Raw genomic sequence first — 16,246 nt, forward strand, 5'->3', positions numbered from 1 at the left:
ACATGTCCCTGGAGGGTTGCGGTATCTGCCTTCCCGCAAGAGTCACAGAAACAAGACCCCAAGACCTGAATGTATTTGCATCGTAATATCCGTGCAAACCTCAAAAACCCAGCCCCTCCCACCGCGGCTCCGGGAGCAGCCTCCGCGGGACTTCTGATTTGTTGGAGTGATGGAGCGTGCAGGCAGAGGTACCCCGTTGCCCTCAAGGTTTGGCTGCTGGCGCTCTATTTCACATTTAAATGCCACAGCCCTGTCACGTGGCCGGGAGTCTGCGGCCCCGCCCCCAGGCAGCGGCTTAGGGGGAAACTCGTAGCCGGCGGGGAGAGCTGAATTTACCCTTCTCCCAGGCAGCGGGTGCCGCCTCCTTGTTCAAACGAGAGGGTCACTTATTTTCCGTGCAGTGTTTCTAAACCCTAAACCTAGGCAGGCTTTCATCAAAGGTCTGCGGGTTAGGAAGAGATGATTATGAATCATCTTTCCTTCCCCAACAGGATCATCAAATTTCATGCAACTTTACCAAGAGCTCCTATGTCAAAACAGGAAAAGGGCACATGCACTTCCGTGGGCACCATAGCGGGCGTTGGGAATCCGGGCCCGCCTTGTCCACAGGGGAAATGCCCTTAGGTGTGACTACATCTTGCGTGTGGCTGTTTTTTTTCCTGGCACATCTGTGTTTGGGGAACTGTTTGCAGAAGAGCACATTAAAAAGTAGCAGGGATACCCTTTCAATTTGCTGTTTAGAATGAGAGATCATGCTGAAGTCCAAGACGAGTACTGGAAACAAACTGGAGATTTCTTTCTCCAGTGTAAGCTGTGGGGCTCTAGTAGAGCTGAATCTGTCATTCTAAAGCCTCTTGTATGGAAGCGTGTCCATGTTATAATACTCAGACTTGCCCAAAATGTATTGTGTGGGTGTGTGGACACACAAATTTCTGATTTTAAGAAATTGTTTTCTCGGCCCAGCATTTTGATTTAATGTTTCCTTTGGATAACCCAAGGTTTCCAATTTTAACAAAAAATTATCCACTCTTTTTTTTTTCCTTTGAACACAGTCAGAAGCTTCAGGCCCAAGTTCCCCTTTGGTCCAGGGCGGCCCTCTGCCGTGGCATCCCTGAGAGGACTCTGTCGAGGAAGCTCACGCTGGACTTAACTCTTCAACCTCCACTGCCCCTGAGATCTTCCAAGGACTTTTAGCAGTCTAAGAGCTCCTGCCTTTTTAAAGCGGGACAGCCCTGAATTTGAGGCTAGAAGATTGCTTTTCCAGATGGGTCTTTTTTTTCTTATTCTAGCTGCTATTGAATAGCTAAGTTAGGAGCCGGCACATGTCTGAAGAATAGGGTTGCTCTGACTCAAAAAAACGCGAATGCGTTGTTAACTCTGCAGTGACAATGAGACGCCCACAGAAAACAAAGGGTGTGGTTGGACTTTGGTAACCTCAGCAGCATGCAGTAGCTCTTCAGTAGGCTCGCAGTAGTCTCCTGGGCAGAGGGCGGCTGTTTCACTGTTTGCCTTGTTTTGGCCCTCAGGAGAGAGATGGAAGAGTGTGTGTGTGTGTGTGTGTGTGTGTGCGCGCGCGCGCGCGCGCGCGCACACAAGAGCACACACGCACCAACACAATAATAATAGCTAACATTTAAAAAATATTTTTTATTTCAAATATTTTTGGAGAGGGGGAAGGGAGGGAGAGAAACATTGATGTTCGAGAAAAGTATCAGTCAACTGCCTCTTTCACACCCCCATCTGGAGATCCAGCCCACAGCCCAGGAATGTGCCCGGCCTGGGAATTGCACCATCGAACTTCCAGTCTGTGGGACAACGCCCAGCCCACTGAGCCACAGCCGTCTGGGCTAGCTGACATTTTCTGATTGCATGTGATGCAGGCACTGTGCTGGCTATCTCACCTCCGTTATCTCACTTGATCTTCTCACTCATCTCAAGGCAGTTACCATTGGGATCCTCATTTTACATCGAAAGAAACTGAAGCCCAGAGAAGTTAAATTACTTACGAACATGAGGTTTTGCATGCAGGTCTGTTCGGTCTCCAGCACCCACACCCTGCCCTAAACCATTAAAGCCTACAGCCAGAGCAGCGTTGGCTCAGAAACCTCCCGAAAAGCCAGTACTGACATGAGCAGCTCTGGGTGACTCTGCTGCCTGCTGGGGACCCGAGGACTGGCAGCAGTGCCCAGGGGAACCCCCAGGTGTTCGTGCCTCCCCCCAAACCCCCACCAGGCGCCTGGGAGGGGAAGCCCAGTGAACCCAAGGCGAGAGTATCAGAGAAGAACCACTACTGTGTTGGCAGTTCTGCTTTTGTGAAAGTATCAGTCTCCACCTTGGCTGGGAAATGGGAACCTTTTGACAAGATTGGCATAACTGATCCCTGTCCCAAGCCAAGGCATTCCCCTCCTGGCCATCAGTCCTGCCTTATCAGCAGCCATGCCCAGTAGATAGGGTGTCTGCCTGGGATAGTGTCCCAGCCCCACTGGCTGAGTGTGCAGGGGAATTCACCTGGGCATTGCCTAACTTCACCTGTTACTCGGGCCAGGATTGCTGTCTTAGAGGGAATTTCACGGGTTTATCTTGGGCATGTAGGGGCTTCCAAAGTCAGAAAAGCTTACAAAGCCTGCGGCCACTTGGGAGGGCTTATGAGAAGCAGAAGGCTCTCTCCCCACTCCCTGTCCCAGAGCTTCCCAGTCAGTGTGCCCAGAATGGGTCTGCGTCCCGGGGTGACTGGGCACGTCCTGGGGCAGTGGGGTGCCCCCTGGCCTCTGACCACTGACAGCTTTGTCTTCTTAGCCCAGGGTGCTGTGCACGTGTTGGCATTTCCCGCGTGTGCCGAGACGTGACAAAGCCTGGAAAGGATTTCTCTCTCCTGTCCTCCTAAGATTGTGACGGCAAACCCAGCCTTCCGCTTCCTTTGTCCCCGTGAGGGGTTCAGGTTTGGGCAGTGACCTCAGGCCTGACTTTCCCTTTACAATTCTCCCTGTGCCTCCCTCCCCTCCTCCTCAGTTTCCATGGCTATAGGGCTGATATCAGTAACACAGCCCCCCCCTCACCCCCAGTGGGAGGCGGGCAGCCCTAACCACCCCAAGATTTCCTCCTAATCTCAAAGCTGTTGCCCTGCCAGAGGAAGGAAGAGGCCTGAGGCCCTGTCAGGAGCAGTTCTCAGCTTCCTACTGAGAAGGCTACAGACGAGACCTGACCTGTCTCTGGTGTCCCTGGTCAGCTCTGACAAGCAGGTGGCGTTCCTGCCACCCTGAGGAACCAGGCACATCGCACCTGCATTATGAACAAACTTGGTTATGGGGCTGGAGTTTCCCTCTGGGGCCTCATCTTTGTGTTTGGGACCAAGCAGACCCCGAGCGAAGGAAGGTTGTCTAGGTTTTGCTCATCCACTTAGCTAGTGCTTGTCCTGCTGGACGTAACAGGACAGGGGGAGAGTCTGGACTGGCCAAGGGTCCGTGGCTGCAGAATCCCTGAGCACAACCCGGAGACCTGCTTTGACTCTGACTATGTGAGATCCCCACCGTGTGCATGCCAGAAAGGGCTGGAGAGCGCTAATCAGGGCAGTGCATCTCAAAATTGGTTTTAGTGTGGCTTTATTGCTCTTACAACAGAAAAAAAAGAACTGAATAAACTTACAGTTTAAAAAAAACGCCTCAGCAGCTTATGTGGTTCACACCTTCCATGTGGTCTTTCAATGACATGTGACATGCATACAAATGAGCAAATGACAGGGTGCTAATTGCAGCGTGGCTTCCGAGCGAGCAGCCAGGGTGTTCTCTGCAGGACCTCAGCAGGACCGAGGTTGGTCTGTTTCCCGTTCTCCCCTGCCTCGCAGAGCTGAAGAAAACTTTTGTTTATCAGAACAAGGTGTCTGTGACCCCGCCCTGATCAAAGCGTCCAGAACTTCACCAGCTCCCTCTGAAGAATGAGGGTCCGAGGTCCTTGGAACCAGGCACCTGCCTGTGTTCGCCAGATCTGGGAGGCCAGGTGGAAAGGCAGCTACTGTGGGTGTCCTGGGCCGTGTTCTCCTCGACAAGGCGGAACCTCTTCCCTTCTGACCCTGGAAACCGCACCAGAAATGCACAGAGGTGCTGCCTTGGCTAGAGGTGCCCGCAGGTGCTGATGCTGGGGTTAGTGGTCTTTATAGGCAGTCAGGGCTCCTCGAGGCCTGGAAGGAGGTGTGGGCAGCTTGTGTGTACAGTTCCAAATGCGGCCTCCAAGATGGCGTCAGGGAGCGAGGAGCTTCGACGGCCGGAGCTCCGTCTGTGTGTCTGCTTCCTCATCTGTGGTTAGCTGTGGCAGGTGGCAAATGGGGTCTCTTTTACGAAAGCAGCCCCGAGAAAACCAGCCCAGCCTCCCTAGGGGCCCCTAAAGAACTAACCTCCAGTGTGGAGGCTCTGGTGCGGCTGCAGCCTCTGGCGTGGCTCTGCTCCAACAGGCAGTGGGTGCATTTGCCCCGACAGCCAGGGACCCGAGTGGCAGAGAGGGCCTGGAGCCAAGTCTAAGAGGAGGCATCATGTCCTTCCTGGCCTGTATGGAATGGTTGCTTCTGCCTTCTGCTTTGGGTTGCCTGGCGTAGAGACCACGCACAGGGGCCACTCGCAAAGAATTATTCTCTGAGGTGACCAAAAACCAAGTCGTGATCTCATCTGGGCCTGCATTGGTGTCCCTGGGTGGTCCCAGGCTCCCTGTGCTGGCTGCAGGGAGTGGGCAGATGGGACACAAGGCTCTGGGGTCCGGGAAGGGCGCGCCTCCTCGCACCCTTCCCCCACTCGGGTGACCTGTAGTTACTCTCATGTGATGAGCCTGTGGTTTTGTGGAGGAAAGAAACTTGCATAATCAGAAATAGGAACCTGGAAAAATAACTCAGTGGGGCACGTGGGGGATTGGGCAATGAGTTGTCTGGAAGATTTGGGGCCCTGAGAAGGGTTAGGGTGAGGAACCAGGTTTCATCTGAGTCATGGCTTGAGACCTAAGGGGGTCCCTGGAGCTTGAGACTTTGGAGGGATCGGGAGGCAGGGTGACAGTGTCTTCCTGTCTTCGACCTGTCAGACTAGCAGTTGGGCACAGGGCCCACCCTAGAAGGGGTGGGCAGAGGTAGGGGTTTGAAATCATTCTGCGAGAAGCTGAGGTTGCTGAAGCTCCGAGCCCTCAGCCATTCCCCGTTCCACCCTAGAGCATGAGATCGGGCCTTTTCCTGGTGGAAAAGGAATAGGAATCATTCTCTTTAAAGGCTCCTTATGAAACTCACCTGAGCCGGGGCCAGCAGGGCTGGAGGCTGCCTTTGTGGGAGAGATGCCTCAGAGACTAGAAGGCCCTGCAGCACTGGAGGTGGGAGTGGCCCTGAGGGCCTGGCCCAGGTGGCACTGAGGGGGAGCCGGGATTCCTCAGAGCTTTTGCCTTTCCAAGTTCTGTGAGAAGGTATCTCAAATCCAGGGTCCTTCCTTAGGAAAGTGAATCTCTTAGACCGCATCTGGCTGAGTTACCTTCCTCCAGTGGCCTCTCGCTCTGTGTGGAGACCGGTCCTCTTCTTTAGGGCCAGAGCAGCAGAGACGTGAAAATTGGGATCAGGCAGGTGTAGAGCTAATTCCCCATTTTTTCCTGCATCCCCGAGCCAGGCAGGGCTGGGAGCTGCCCTTGAGAGAGCCGTGCCCCAGAGACTGGGTGACTCCCGTGGCACTGGGATCACCTCACCGCTGGGCACACTCTGCAGTGCAGGCCTCGCGCCCACAGAGTGAGGCCCAGTGACCCAAAAGCTCGTCAGACTCCGGTTGAGGAGAAAGGGTAGAAATGCATCTGTGTGTCTTCTTTGCCCTGCCACTTCCCCTGGAGTGTAGTTTTAGGAGCTCTGCTGATAAATTTCTATTAGTGTCAGATGCTGATGCTACCCGATGTGCTCAGGAGCTCAGCTCCCTTGACAGTGTCAAAGGCTGGGACACTCTCTGCAGCATCTCGACTGGTAGGCAGGCACAGTCATGTGGTGCCTGCCTTGGCTCAGGCCGCTAGCACAAAATGTTGTAGATGGGGTGACTTCAACAATAGACATTTATTTCTCACAGTTTTGTAGGTCGAGAAGTCCAAGATCAAGGTTCTTTTTTTCTTTAGGGTTTTATTTATTTGTTTTTAGAGAGAGGAGGAAGGAGGGAGAAAGAGAGAGAAACATGAGTGTGCAATGTGGAGTTGCCTTTTACATGCTTCCTACCAGGGACCTGGCAACGCAACCCAAGCACGTGCCCTGACTGGGAATCAAACCAGCGACCCTTTGGTTTGCAGACCAGCAGTCAGTCCACTGAGCCACACCAGCTGGGGCAAAATCAAGGTTCGTGACGAGGGCTGTCTTCCTGGCTTGTAGTCTGCCACCTTCTTGCTGTGTCTTCATGTGGCAGGGAGAGAAAGAGTGAGAGAGAGAGCGAGCAAGCTCTGGTCTCCTTCTCTTCTCATAAGGGCACTGACCCCATCGCGGACACCCGCACTCATGACCTCATCTAAACCCGATCACCTCCCAAAGGCCTCACTGCCAAACACATCACTTTGGGAATCAGGGCCTCAATCTGTGAGTTTTGAGGGGACACAAACATTCAGTCCACAGCAGTGGTTGGGGAGCTTGGGCTCTGGACCCAGTCAGATCCGAGTGTGAACTTGATTCTCTCCCTTATTGGAGCTGTGACCTTGAGCCTCTTCTGTAAAGTGAGAATAATGACTTTGTCTTCCACTCAAGAGGGATCATGTATTAATAGTTAGAGCAACATAAAAACAGGGGATTGATGGTTACCAGGGGCTGGGGTTGGGGTAGGGACATGTTGGACAAGGTTACGAACTTTCAGGTCTAAGCCGAATGAGTGCTGGGGGCCTAATGTGCCGCATGGCGACTCTAGTTAACAGTACTCTCTCTATCGTATACTTACAGTTTTTTCAGAGAGGAGATCCTAAACGCTCTCACCCCCGCCCCCCAACACATACACACAGGTAACTGTGAGGTAATGGATGCATCGGATATGTTAACTGATTTTATTGTGGTAATGATTTCACAATACATACTTATATCAAGTCATCACGCTGGTTACCTTAAAGTTGCACATTGTTACTGGCCAATTATATCTCAACGAACCTGGGAAGAATAAAGTGAGAGGGAAAGTAACGTGCGTAACACACTGCCTAGAACGTAAGTACTGAAGCCGGGGACGCACTGACCAAAGGACGTTCAGCGACTGGACACCTCAGCCTGCAAACACGGGAAGGGGAGGTGGGCCCCGAACCTTCGTGCGTGCTGAATTTGAGAGTGTGAGGGTGGGGGTGGGGGAAGGTGTCCCAGAAAGGCTTCTTTATAAAGCCAGGCCTAAGAAAAGCTACAGATTCTGTTGCATCCCTGAATTCGTGCCGAGGCCGCATGTCGTGTTCTCAGTAATCTGCATAGTGTGCCCCAGTTCCCAAAAGAAGCTTCTCCATCAGCCACCCATGCTGTTTCCCCTTTTCACTCCCATTTTGCCTCTGTGTAATTGTTTATGCTCTTTGCCCTTCCAGAATGCCCTGCCTCCCCATCCCACCACCTTTGTTCATGACACAATGTATTAGGTGTCCTTCCAGGCCCCAGTCCAAATGGCATTTCCTCTGAGAAGCATTTGGGTATTAACTCAGATCAAAGTGGTCACCGCTCCCCTCCGTCCATAACATACCATCCAGGCCATTGTCTGGACCCACACCAGCTGCTGCCTTGCCTCTTGGTGACTTTGGGGCATGTCTTAAATCCACTAGCATGAACATCACAGGCGAAGGGACCCTGTTTCATATAGGGCTCAGAGAATATTCGATGAGCTAAGCAATAACTTTTCTAGCCCTCAAAGCCCACTGCACTTCCTGAAATATTGGGACCTGCGGGTTGGGAGAGAGGAACGTTTTTCCTCTCCCTTATCACCTGTTTTCTGGTTATCCACCTCTTGGGAATCATAGACAGCACGACTTCCATTCCTGCAGGTCAGAGTGAGCAGACCAACGCCCAGAGAGGGAAAGGAAGTTCCACCGGGTCACACAGCAAGTTAGTGGTAGAGGTAGGCCCTAGATTCGGGGTGTGCTCAATTTAGTTCTCTCTCTCTTCTGTTGAGAGAGGTAGTATAGTGGAGTGTTGAGGGGTGAAGATGTGGATTCCAGAGCCCTCGGGGGGTTACTGTGGTAATTCAGCAGTTTAATACACGCAGCGTCCTTAGATCAGCCCTAGCATGGAAAGCACAGAGCGAGACTTTGTCGCTGTTACCTCTACTATCCCTCTGCCCTTCATCGACAGCCACTGCCTCCTACTGCCTGCTCCCTTCATTCTAGGGGCGAGAAGAATCCCGGGAGTACTATGCCTAGAGTGATTTTCTGGACCATCACAGACTCAAGGCCCAACCAATCCAATCTTATTTGTTCCTCTGTCTCAGTGAAGGGAAATGAAAGGGAATATTCTCCTCTTGTTGCAGGTGCCCAGCAGACCAGCTGAGTCTGACACAGTGTGTCCCTGCACGGCCCTCAGGTCTGCCCAGTGCTCACCATGGCTCAGTGCACGCGGCAGCCACAGAGGTCTGCCCGAGCCCTGTCTGTCTGTCTATCTGTCAGGCAGTCTGCAGACCCTCTCAAGCCAGGTCCTTGGCTTTCATCATATTTCTCCCATCGCTAAGCTGAAAGCAAGATTTCCCATCCGTCTGGTTGGAGGGGCATCCAAGTCATCATCCCTGGGAGCCTGTGGGTGAGAGCTTCAGCCTATAACCCCCCAAGACAGGGAGGTCGGCATTGCCACAGCCAATCAGAAGCTTCTTTCTCAGATTCCCACTGTCTGCACCTTACCAGACGGCAGGAGACACGGGGTGGGCACCCCCCAGAGACTGCCCTTCCCTAGGGCAAAGCTAGAGTGTGCCTCCCTCCTCTAAAAACAAATTTAATTGCGAATTTGGGACAGGTCTAGGAGAAGGACTGTGAGAATCGAGACCAAAGTTCCCTTAGTAGGCCGAACCGTTTCTGGGTTTCTATTCCGCTTCTACGTGGGAGTCTGATTGGCTAAAAAGGAGTGCAGCACCCAATGCTGGCTGCTGAGCGCGGGAGCCTGTGTGCATTAGGGAGTTTTTAGGTGGGGTTTTGTGTGAGCAGTTGGAGAATTAATTGGAGCAGCAATTCTCCTGACCCAAATCTGGTTCTCTGATCCCGTTGTTTTTTTCTGAGTCTTTACGGAGAGTGTGGCCATTCTGCATGTGACATCCAAACCGGCCCAGACAGCTCTTTTCCAGCTGGAAGCTGGGCTGGCTGGAGCGTCTGTCCTCCCTCAGTCCAGGCCCTTTGCAACCAGGCACATATTTGGTCTTCATTGAAATCGCTACTCAAGGTGCGGGGGTGACAGTGGTAAATGAGAGCGATGTGCTTCCTGACCCCTTGGAGCTTCCGTCTAGTAGGAGACACAGGCCCTGAGGGACTTGCAGGAGCATGGGGTGATCCCAAACGCAGTGTCCCTGGTCTGGTGGTTAGGGAGAGCTTCCCAGAGGAAGGGATATTTAAATCAAGACCAGGAGGAAGAGTAGGAAATATCTAGGCAGAGTGGGGTGTGGAGCATTTTAGCCAGAGACACCAACCTGTGCAAAAGTTCTGGAGAGGACAAAGAGGAGTGTGTGCCAGATGACGCTGAAAGGGGGAGCAGGGGGCAGGCCCCAGGGCCTGGATTTCCCTCAAGAGGATGTGGGTGTTCATTCTGACAGTGGTGGGAAGCCGTAGATGGGTCTTCGACAGGAGTGACCTGCCAGGTGTGTTTCAGAAAGTGCTGTCTAGTTTCTGTGAGCTGCTGGGAAATATTTCCCTCCCACGGATCTTTCTAGTGATGATTCAAGGGGCCTCGTGAGCCTGGGGCTGCTCAAGTGAACAGACCCACCACAAATGTGACCACTGTGCAGCTTTCACTGATACCACAGCCAGAGTTCCCGTCTTTTCCATTCTCCCATCACTAAGACACAAGTCTCATAGGTTGGTTTCTCACAGTCAGCACCAGACTGTGTTCGTGAGACTGAGCTCGCCAGCCCAGGACAAGGGGTAGTGAGTGACCTGGGAAAAGGGGAAACTGGGAGTTATGAAATTGCGTGAGCAGAGGCTGGAAGTGCCTTATGTAAAAGATGCATGTCCTGGGACAGTCCAGTGACAGGGCGCAGGGCCAGCTCGGGTCACCCCCGTGGGAAGGAAGGCAAAGGTGGTCGACCGCATGGCTAGTCATCTGCCATCTCTTCTCAGAGACTGCCTGCTGGTTCCTAGCCCGCTGAGTCTGTCTGCCTCCTCCCCCTTCCCAGGGTCCTAGTGGCTCAGTGCAGGCTGAGTGCGAGCATGTGCCAGCCTTCTGGGGAAGGGCGGCCAGGGACACTGGCGTCCCTTGTGAAGGTGGCCCGGGCCAGACCACTCCCTCTCTCCACCTCTAAGGTTTTAACGATAAAATTCAGGGAGAGCATCAGAGGCAGAGTGCTGAGGACAAGAAGAACAGGGAAGTAAGTATGAGCTAGCCACGTAACCATCCTCAGTTCCCCATAACCAAGTAGTGTTCTTACCACTGTTGGCATTTGGGGACAGACATTCTTTGGGACAGTTCTGCATGTTGCAGGACATTTTGACATCTCTGACTTTAAAATGCTCCTACATGGTGGTTGTGGTGGTGAGGGGGAGGTGTTTGGGAGGTGGAGGGATGGAGAAAAACAGAAAAAGAACTCATGGAAAAAATGTATTTCTCAGTGGACAGTAAAAAAAAAGGCTCCTATACTTTGCAACGGAATACTAACCAGCTATAAAAGAAGGAACTCTTACCCTTTGTGACAGTGTAGATGGACCTGGAGAGTTTTATGCTAAGTGAAATAATTCAGACAGAGAAAGACAAATACCATATGCTGTCACTAATGGATGAAATCTAATGAACAAAAAAAACTAAGAAAATAGAACCAGAGGCATGGGTACATGGAACACACTGACAGACCTCAAGAGGGGAGGTGGATAAGGGTGGGGGCACTGGGTGAAAGAAGGTGGAGAGATTAGCCAAAGAACATATATGCAAAGCCCGTGGACACAGGCAGTTGGTGAAGGCCCAGGGATGGGGGCGGGGTCTGGGTGGAAGTGGGCAAATGGGGACATCTGTTATAGTGTCAACAATAAAAAGTGCGCCTACACATTTTCAGATGCTACTAACTGCCTCTTCCCCAGCTGAGAACCACTGTCCCAGTGTTTGTGGGGACAAGGGAAGCATAGCTGTGCTTCAGATCCTGCAACTGGTGAGCAGGGAGCCTGGGAAAATCCCCCCATTTGAAAATATCTTAGGGAAGGTTTTGTCCTGCGGGATGGTTTTTCTTCTCAGGCCACGGATGGGGCCTCCTGCTGTCTCCTGACCTCAAATGGAGTTCCTGCTGACTTCCCTAGCCTTGTTGCTGTGTAGAATCTGTGGTCTAAGTTGCGATTTTAGCGCAGGCTTTTCCAGGCCTCTTAGCCTTATGCTCCTGGAGGCCGAGGAGCTGCTTTGCTGAGCCACCAGATGGCGCTCCGGAGCCCCGCTGTCTGCCGCAGGAGCGCGGGTAGCAGGAGTGACTGCAGAGGGAACTTGCCTTAAAGAGGCCTGGTCCTTAAAGAGACAGGGCCACACATCCACGAACTTGAACGGTAACACCTAAGCGAGACTCCACCAATGATGAGCACCAGTGACCAGGCCCTGATGCTCCTTCCTAGCCTTCGTGAATGTTGAGGTGCCACCTTTGGAGCCAGTCTCCTTGACAGCTTGCCCTCAGCCCCTGTGGCCACTCCTGGGCCTCACGGGGACTGGGTCAGCCTGGTTGGTGGCGTCAGAGCTTCTGGCAGAGCAGTGCAGGCCTGGGATGTGTCTGCGGAACTCTGGTTGAAAGAGCGAGAAGCACAGCCAGCTTCAGAAGAACCGTGGCCTCAGGAGGGCAAAGGGCCAGCCTGTGAGCTCTGACCCCAGCTGGATTCGCCCCTGCCGCGCTTGGAGCTGATAAGTTCAGAGCCGCTGAACTTTGTCTCTGGGTTTTTGGGACTTAGGGAATCCTTCCCTCTCTTCTACTGGCCTCTTTCCAAATGCTGATGAGGATGCTGTGGTAAGTAAATGAGGAAGGGGCTCCAGATGCTACCATTGAGCCCTCTGATCAACTCTCTAGGAAACCTATCATGTCGACCCCCTGGGTGGTGTAAGCTGGGCAGTGTTGGGTAAGGGCCATTTTAGCGGGAGCTTGGCACCAGACTCTCCTGAAACTGCAGCTTAATCAAGCTAAGGCAGCGTCTCTGTCCGGAATGCTAGGCTCACTGTGGACCCCAGTCATGGGAGCCGGGCTTCAGCACACCCCGGGAAACGTGTGGGTATGGGTGAGGAGCTTCCCAGCTACAGGTCACTGTGCCTTCTCCCGTCTAAGGGAGGCAACAAGGGGTGAATGCTGTTCTTGGGTTTATATTTTGCCAGAGCTGCAGCTCTTTGCCATGACTCAAGCTCACACAAAACTTTGGCAGAGAAAGGAATAACTGGGGAGGACCGAGTTCCTCTGTGCTGCCTGCAGGTCTGACTGTCTGCTGCAAAAGCAAGGAGGCTGGGAAGAGGCCCAGGGACAGAACTGTCAGGGCAAGCCCTTCTCCCTTAGAGGTGACTCAGAGAACACACATGTGGACTCTGGATTCAGAATCTGAGTTCATTTCCAAGGTCACCACCTGCTTGCCAATGGCTTATCTTTCTGCTTCTGTGGAATGGAGAGGCCTGGGGAATTTTCTTCTTTCAAGGCCAAGGATTGAGGGTGACTCTTAGAACAGTAAATGCTGCTTTATCGTATCAAGGTGAAGGAAATGAAGCACGGGGTGGGAAACAGGCCACCCCAGGGTCTACTTGGAAGCAGTGTATAGTCCTGTAGGGTTGGCAGAAAGCCTGGAAGTTTTCTCTCTGATCCATCTGGCCACCCACCTACAGATGTGAAAACTGAGGCTGGAAGGGCTTGAGACTGGCCCAAGGCGGAGAAGCAGTGGGGTCTGGCTGGGACTGGAGTTCAGGAGACTGTCATTGAACTGACTGCATGTAGCTTGTCTCCAGGGTCACCTGCCCTGGTGTAAGTAGCTGTGGTTTTCTTTGGGAACCAGCTTTCTTTCTGCCTAATCATTGGTGGCCCTGGGGGTGGGGCGTGCTCTGGATTTCTTCCTCCGTTTCTCTTTGTTCATTTGCTCACTCATTGTAGTCCAATCCAGAGATTACAGTGTGGGCTCTAGATCAGAATCAGGATTCATTTCCAAGGTCACCACCTGCTAGCCAATGGCTTGTCTGGCTTTCTGTTTCGGTGGAATGGAGAGGATAGTAGAGCCCATATCATGGGTTTATTATGAGGGTTAAGTGAGATAATCTATGGGGAACACACAGAGCAGTGCCCAGCACTTCAGAAGCACTCAATAAATGTCAGCGGTTTATAATTTTATTTATTCAACATGTATTATTGAATGGCAATCTGCTGGGCTTTGGACAGAAAGCTGATCTGGGGGCACAGTGTGGTTACCGCGGCTTCGGAGGTCTACCCGAGTCTCGTTCATCCCCTGGATCCCAGTGAAAAGAGATGCAGCCTCGGCTTTTAAAGAGCTGATCTGCCACAGAGGGTGTAAACTCTTGGTTCTTTGGCTATCACAGTCTGCTCTTCCTTTGTGTTTTTTTGGTTTTTTTTTTGTTTGTTTGTTTAAATTTGAATGCAACGAGCTCCACCCTCCTGGCTGCCGGTATGCCCAGCCTCTGCTCACTGGCGCTCCCTGCTGGCCCCAGAGTGGAGAGAGGCAAATGGATATCCTCTTTACCAGCAGTGTCCTCTGGGGGATTGAGGCAGCAGAGACTCAGGGTTGGGGTGCGGGGGCCCTTCGTGTTGTGCACGGTGGAGCTGGGTTGCCAACAGTGAGGAGGGAAGAAACGTGGAAATACCCAGTTTGGGTTCTAAGCACAGTCACTGTTTTCCATTCTGGCCAAATGGCCGGCAGAAACAAGAGTTGGTTGTTGGAGGGGCAGTGGGTAGCACACCCCTGGGAATTATGTGCGAGGCCACTGACCTTCAGAATGGGATACAGCTTCTTCCCCCTCGGTCCGTCATCATCGGCAGTCCTGGTCAGGCATGGTGGCGAGGCAGGAGCAGGGCAGTCCAGCAGGGGGAGGTGGGGAGCCAAGCACAGCCTGCGGACACGGGCCAGAGAGAGGGCTGGGGAAGGTGGGGAGCGTTCACTCACAGGCCTGGACAGCGAATGGTTAGTGTGGGCTTGGAGGACACCTTGTGGTGGGTGCTGACTCAGTGCCTCAGTGCGTGGACAGATCTGCGCTTCGCTGAATCAGGGCAGCCTGTCCACGGAAGGCATCCCCACTGCTCTGACAGACTGGCGCTGCTGGCTGAGCACTTCGCCTTTGGCAAAATGCAGATGAGAGTAACCCTTTAACTCCTTCCTTCCTAAGATGTGGATTGGGTCTCCCCAAACTCCTCCCCATTCCTTCCCTCCCCTCCCCTCCCTGGATTCTGGAGGCTTCTGCTCCAGTCTGAAGGCGCCCTGCTGCTCAAAGGCCCCCACAGGACGTGTCTCTGTAGCCCAGGTTAGAGTCAGGCTGTGTGCCGTTAGCACCTACTGAGCACCCAGCAGAGGCATCCAGGGAATCACGAAGTAACCGCCCTTTCCTGGGACGTGTGCCAGACAGGTGTATGGTGACGGAAGAGGGCTGGGAGGTTTCCTAGGAGGTGGTCTCTAACTCATGGGCCAGCAAAGATTTCCAGGGGCCTTTGTCACCTTGGTTTCACCAGTCACTGACAGTTCAGGCAGCTTAGCTTGCATGGCATTTAAAAGCATGAGCAGACGGCACCAGGGTTCAAGTCCCAGCCCTCCACTTACTGGCTGGGTGGGTGCCTTAGCTGCTCTGTGCCTCAGTTTTCTCATCCGGGAAATGGAGGGAACTGAGAGAGTGAGGGTCACTGTGAGATAATCTTGTAAACAGAACACTAGGAGCCGAGCCAGGTGCACTGCAGTCGTTCTCTGTTAGCATTAGGAGTGTTCCTTTGTGGCCTCCAAGATAGCTCTCTTCCTCTACCCTGAACTGGGTCTGAAGTGGGAGGTCCAAGACAGGATTGGACAGAATGTATGCAGAAAAAAGCAAACTATGGCAACGCTAAGGAGAGCGACTGTAACATTTTAGTTTCAAAAATGCTGAAAATAGCTTGTTCAAGCCTTTGTAGATAAAAATGTAAAATGTATGCAAATGTATGTGACTCATGCAGAAACATGCATCCATGGCCTGCTCATAGCCAGTGTCCGATGCGACCATCATGAAAATCCCTGCAGCGTGGAGAGAGGGCCGAGGCTGCCTTGGTGGTGGTGGTGGTGGTGGTGGTTGGGGAGGGGGCGGTGCTGCTGGCTCCTTGGGCTGTGCTCCTGCTTCTACCTTTCCTCTGGGTTCTGTGCCTTCCAAGAGTTCCACGTGGGAAGAAGAGAGGCCCTGGGCCCCCTCTCTGCTCCTCCACAATCCCTGTCCTCCCTCTGGTTCCTCCGAGAGCCCACTTGCTTCCTCTCCCATCCGGGCTCTATTTCTGGAGCATCTCATTGGAGATGTACGCCTCCCTCTCTCTGCCAAGCTCCAGGTGCCGCCTGGGTCCTCCCAGTCCTGCGTGCAAGGCAGGAGTGGTGGGAGGCTGGCAGCTGAGCAGGGAGGGGCTGCAAGTTAGAAGCCGGGGCTGGAGCCCTGGGACTGGGGTAGGGGACAGCCAAGTGGATGCAGGGAGGGGCCAATATGACCGGACAGTTCCACTGCAGCTACCTGTGGAGACTTTCCACAACCCAGAGATCTTCCACTGTGCCTCTTGACCTGCTGTGTGGCCACCGTAGTCCCCTGGGGCAGCTCTGCAGGCCTCTCTACCCAAGCAGCACCAGGGCTGGGTGCAGGCTTCCTTTCAGCACCATGGTGAGGGTGTGCTTCTCCCCTTAAAGAAGAACTAGACCCACAGTTGTTTGGAATGATGAGAAGCCTCCTGCCTCATGCTCTGTGAGTGCTGGCAAGACTGCCCCCACAAAGGGCAGGGGAAGCTGCAGTCTGTAGAGCTGGGTCCCAGCTTTGCTCTTAAGCTGCTTGGGCGTAGGGGGTGGAGAGGGTCACCTCTGTTATCAGAAGCCTCACTATCTGAGGTAAAACCAGCATAAACGGCCCAATGCCTCCCTTCCCTTAAACTCCGGAACTTCAGCTCCTGCTGCCCTGGACCACTCTAGG

General features: G+C 53.2%; 1 protein-coding gene across 2 annotated transcripts in view; it reads left to right on the forward strand.

Moving 5' to 3' along the window:
- Positions 1 to 16,246, forward strand: part of ABR (ABR activator of RhoGEF and GTPase) — a 174,481-nt gene that overhangs the window by 22,715 nt on the left and 135,520 nt on the right. Inside the window, exon 1 of one of the 2 annotated variants that reach the window (XM_037070147.1) lies at positions 11,620 to 12,095. The exons of the other annotated variant lie outside the window; for it this stretch is intronic. The gene's annotated coding sequence lies outside the window, so the exon portion shown is untranslated. Of the gene's footprint in view, positions 1 to 11,619; positions 12,096 to 16,246 lie in introns of those variants that run through there. 2 annotated transcript variants of the gene reach the window in all.

This window comes from Sturnira hondurensis, unplaced genomic scaffold, assembly GCF_014824575.4.
Source record: "Sturnira hondurensis isolate 20B ecotype Veracruz unplaced genomic scaffold, ASM1482457v3 Scaffold0018728, whole genome shotgun sequence".
NCBI classification, from domain to species: domain Eukaryota; kingdom Metazoa; phylum Chordata; class Mammalia; order Chiroptera; family Phyllostomidae; genus Sturnira; species Sturnira hondurensis.